General features: G+C 43.0%; 1 pseudogene; it reads right to left on the bottom strand.

Moving 5' to 3' along the window:
* Nucleotides 1-1,289: 1,289 nt before the first annotated feature.
* LOC118615856 lies at nucleotides 1,290-2,008 on the bottom strand (annotated as a pseudogene).
* Nucleotides 2,009-5,312: the final 3,304 nt, after the last annotated feature.

Consider the following 5,312-nt stretch of genomic DNA (forward strand, 5'->3'; position numbering starts at 1 on the left):
AGTCCACACTTGTTACTGTGATGATTTGATCCACACCTGTGTCTACAATTTCAGGCCACCCAGGGGAGTGGGCTTCACATCCACTTTACTCCTTGTTGGGAGCACAGTAGCTGGCACATTGAAGTCCCTCCAGAATTAGCCACTGAATACACAGAGGAGAAAAGCAAGTGGGCAAAGCAGAAAGGATAGTCAGAGATGGACAATGAAAAACAGAACCACAGCTAGAGACAGAGCAACAAAGAACTTTTCTTTTTCTTTTTCTTTTTTGTTAATCCTCACCCAAGGATATGTTTCCATTGATTTTTAGAGAGTGGAAGGAAGGGAGGGAGAGAGAGAGAAACATTGATGTGAAAGAGACACATCGATTGGTTACCATCTACACCACCCTGACTGGAGCAGGGATCGAACCTGCAACCAGGTGTGTATATTCTCCCTGACATGTCTGTAGTTGTTGCTGGAGAAGTTTCTAATTAACAAACTTTTGTTCAAACCTCAAAGCTTATTCGGGTCTATGTATTTTGTGGATTTAATGATTTTCACACACTATTTCATAGTGTGGACACTCATTTTCTAAACTCATTCCTTAATCTGGCAATGTGAACTATTTGGATGATATTTCATTCCTATTTCGTACAGGTCAGTGCTTAAGAATTCTGGAGGTGATAGGAACACCTTCAAGCTTTCATACAATCTATCATAAAACAAAATGCAGTATCTTTATCCCTTGGGGATTTTACCCTCTTTTTTTTGTTGTTAATCCTCACCTGAATATATTTTTCCATTGATTTTTAGATAGGGTGGAAGGGAGGGAGGGAGAGTGAGGGAGAGAAACACAAATGTGAGAGAGACACATCCATTGGTTGCCTCCTGCATGATCCTGACTGGGGCTGGGGATTGAACCTGCAACCCAGGTATGTGCTCTTGACTGGAAATTGAACCCTTAATTCTTAGGTCCTTAGGCGGAGGCTCTAACTCTGAGCCAAATCTTCTAGGGATTACCCTCTTTCTTCGGTGTATGGTAGAGATGTCTGGTGGTTACAGTTTTTAAAATTGTGGTAAAATATACATAACATAAATATTTACTGTCTGACATATTTTTTATGTATTTTATTTTTAGACAACCTACATGACATGTTTTTTCTTAAAAACAATGCCTTTGCTCCAAATAAATCAAGGTCAAAATTAATGAAGAGTTCAAGACAGCATCAGTCTTGTTTGTCTAGTCCTGGTATGTGGATGAAAGCTGCAGCCAGTTATGATGATAGGTGGTGGGTCAAGTTGCCAGATTGTTAACACTTTTCCATGTCTGAACCATCCTTAAAGAGAACCACATATGCCCAGCCTGTGCGGCTCAGTAGTTGAGCGTCGACCCATGCACCAAGAGGTCGCCAGTTTGATTCCTGGTCAGGACACATGCCCAGGTTGTGGACCAAATCCCCAGTGGGGGGCATGGAGGAGGCGGCCAATTGATGTTCTTTCTCATTGACGTTTCTCTCTTTCCCTCCCTCTCTCTTAAAAATCAATAAAGAGAAAAAATTTAAAAAAAAAAATAAAGAGAGAACCACATATGGGTCACACCATCCTCACGGTGGTCCAGTGTAGCGGCCGTGCCATCTGGACTCATGCTGTCACCAATACAGAACTGGTAGTTTTGAAATTAGCAAGGATGTGCTGGATTGTTCTGCAGCCCTGTCACAAAAGGCTTGACTCTTGCTGGGCTCTGTTCTTGAAGTTTCCCTTTCATTGACTTCACATCATCTTTGATGTAGGCTTCTTCTGAGAAGCTGGTTTCCTGAAAATGATGGTTCATGACACTGTCAGCACCGGTGATGACTGTGCTTTCCGTACCCTCGCCCTCGGGACCTTCAGCGGAGGCCCTTCCACCACTGACCGAGTCATCAGTGTTACCCTCTGTCCTACTGACCATCTTCGCCTCTGCCTCCGGGGACAGCCCATTTGTGATGACCAAGATCTTATAGATATGGAAAAACGTCTCTTCATGGCTAATGAGGTCCCAGGAAATGATCTTGATGGTGGCTGGAAGATGACAGAAGCACTGGCTTAGGAGGAGCCGGAGCTCTGAGCAGGCCCAGTGCAGCTGGAGCGGCCCTGAGGGGTGCACAGAGCAGATGGAAAAGCTGCTTATCTATTTTTCCATTTTTTGTTCAGATAGAGTGGGAGGGAGAGAGAGGAAGAGAGAGAGAGAGAGAGAGAGAGAGAGAGAGAGAGAGAGAGAAACATCAACGTGAAAGGGACACATTGAGTGGCTGCCACCGCACAACCCAACCAGGGCCAGGGACAAACTGCAACCGAGGTACATGCCCTTAGCAGGAACCGAACCCGGGTCTCTCTGGACCGCAGGCTGATGCTCTAACCGCTGAGGCAAATAGGCCAGGGCGCTGCTTACCTATTTTTAAGGGCATAATTCAGTAATGTTTGTGCAACCAATCTCCATAACTTTTTCATCTTGTAAAACTAAAACTTTATATCCATTAAACAACAACTTCCCATTTCCCTCTCCTCCCACCCCTTGGCCACCACCTCATAGTAATTTTTTTATTGGATTAGTTTCCTAGAGGTTCTGTCTGGGTGGATGTCATTAACACAGCCCTGAGAAATCAGAACCTGTAGATACCCACAGAAATTAAGATGTCATTCGGCTAATCCAGAGGATTAGTGACTAGATATGATCCTATGCCAGGAGGAAACAAAATTCAGGGTCAGATTCATAAACACTCAAAGATGAACAGGGTTTGGATACAGGAAAAGCAATTTAATTCTCAGGCATTAGTCAAAGATCTCATGCATGAAGCAAAAGGTGGGTTCAACAGCTGGAGGGCATGTGGAGACCATTTAGTCATTCATGCAGTAAATATTTTTTGAATATGCCTAGGCCAACCCTGACCTAGGATTTGGCACTCAGTGATGAATAATCCAGGATCTCTGATCTCAAGGAACTTGCAACCAAAGAGTCTGGACAAGGCAAGGCCGACAATAAATGTGTCTATTTGCTGCCACTTCTGCAAGTTCTTCCAAGCTACACACACCCTTTTCACTTCAAATAAACTGACTACAGATGGCAAAGATATACATGACTATATCTTCCATTTTTAAATCACTCGCCTTATTTTCCACCATAAGATTCTTTTATTGTATCCATGTTAAAAATGTTCACTATGGCCCGGCTGGTGTGGCTCAGTGGTTGAGCGTCAACCCATGCACCAAGAGGTGGCTGGTTTGATTCCCGGTCAGGACTCATGCCCAGATTGTGGGCCCGATCCCCAGTGGGGGGTGTGCAGGAGGCAGCCAATCTATGTTCTCTCTCATCGATGTTTCTATCTCTGTCTCCCTCTCTCTTCCTCTATCTCTCTAAAAATCAATAAAGAAAAAAAAAAGTTTACTATGGCCCGGCTGGTGTGGCTCAGTGGTTGAGCGTCAACCCATGCACCAAGAGGTGGCTGGTTCAATTCCTGGTCAGGACACATGCCCAGGTTGTGGGCTTGATCCCTGGTAGGGGGCGTGCAGGGTCAGCTGATCGATGTGTCTCTATCACATTGATGTTTCTATCTCTCTCTCCCTTCCTCTCTCTCTAAAATGTCAATAAAACATATTTAAAAAAAAAAAAATGTTTACCATGTAACTGATTCTGGCTAATGTGCTTTGAATACTCACTAAGCACTTACAAGTCCATAATCACATTTGCTCCTAGGAAATGCTGTGAAGGAGGAAGATATTGTTATTATCATCCTTATTTTGCAGATGAGGAAATAGAAGCTCAGAAAGTCTGGGTGACTTTTCCAGAGTCACAAAGCTAGAAAAGGTAGAGTCAAGATGGGACTCAGGTGCTCAATTAGATGTGATGCTCTTTTTGATTTCCTCATAGGTTAATCACAGGTAGAAGGTTGTCAGTCAGTTGGTTGTCAATACATACATTTATGGATCACTTAACTGCACCAGGCATTTGGAATTCTATAGTGAATGTGATCCAGTCCCTTCCTGAGCAGAAAGACATTAATTACAACCACAAATCCTAAGCATCGCAAAGGGTTGTTTTCGGAGAATGAAACACAAGAACCCTGCCTAGGCTGGGGTGGGGTTGGGGGGGTGGGGAGTGAAGTTTGTCACAGACAAGAATTTCCCTTCTGAAAATACAGCTTCAGGACCCTGCCCTTAATTGTTAGTTGCAGCCAAACACATTCGAGCTTGTTTTATTTTGTGGGAGGATTCAATAATCTCACCAGTGGGTTCAATTGAATAGTGGTTAGAAAGTTTAATCCCTACCCAGACCAGCTAGACCAGTTTCAATAGTTTCATGGCCTGTGAAACACACAGTTTATAAAGTGTCTGCTGTAATACACTCAATGTGGAGTACAAATTGGAATTAGCCCCTGTATGGAGAAGTTACACCTTACCCATCACCTAGACTGTTAGTGCTACTTTAAGCAAGAGAAGGACATATCTTTGTGGGAGGCAAAGTGCTGTTAGACTTGATGCAACTCTTGAAAAATCTATTTCTACATTGCTCTTTTCCCCTAGATTGACCCAATCTTAGAAAAAGTTGACAGGAAAGTGCCAACAAGACACAATTGCAAAATTTAACACTAACACCGGAAGGAATTCAGTTGTTAAAACAGAAAAAAAAAGCGGGGGGGGGGGGGGGAGGACAAGTTTCTTCAGTTTTTGGATATCTGGCTATTACTTAACTAGTATTCATTTTAATATACTTTGGACCTTGCCAGACTCAGAATATGCCTGACTCAACCCACTGAATAGACCACTGTACTGATCTCTTAGTTCAAAAGGTGCGGCAAGACTATTTTTGTCGCTCTTCTGCAGATTATAGTCTAAGACCACAAATTCATGTTCTCTGGACTTTCTGGGACTCTTCCAATCTCAGATAATTCTTTTCCCCGTCAAACCACAGCTCCTTGGAAACAAGGGTCTCTTCTTGTCTCATATGGTGCTGTATGAATGTCTCCAACACAGTGTTTGTTTATTGTATATATTTGATAGATGAACTGTATGTCTGACAGTACAGAAATCATAGTAACCACAATTCTGAAAGACATTTGAAAGGCCCAAGTTGTTAGAGTGTCAGTGGAGAATTGTTTGTACCCACAGACCCAGGGACAAGGCCTTGAGACTGAAAATCTCCTTCCATAAGCAGAAGGCAGGGAAAGAAAATGGACCAAAATGCTTGGTTTGAATCACAGTTGGATTACTTACCAGTTGTATGACCTTGGACAAGCTACTTAATTTTTTAGAGCCACAGTTTCTTATCTCTATAAATGAGAATAATATCTATCTCGTGG

The sequence above is a fragment of the Molossus molossus genome, unplaced genomic scaffold (genome assembly GCF_014108415.1).
Source record: "Molossus molossus isolate mMolMol1 unplaced genomic scaffold, mMolMol1.p scaffold_m16_p_1, whole genome shotgun sequence".
Lineage (NCBI taxonomy): Eukaryota > Metazoa > Chordata > Mammalia > Chiroptera > Molossidae > Molossus > Molossus molossus.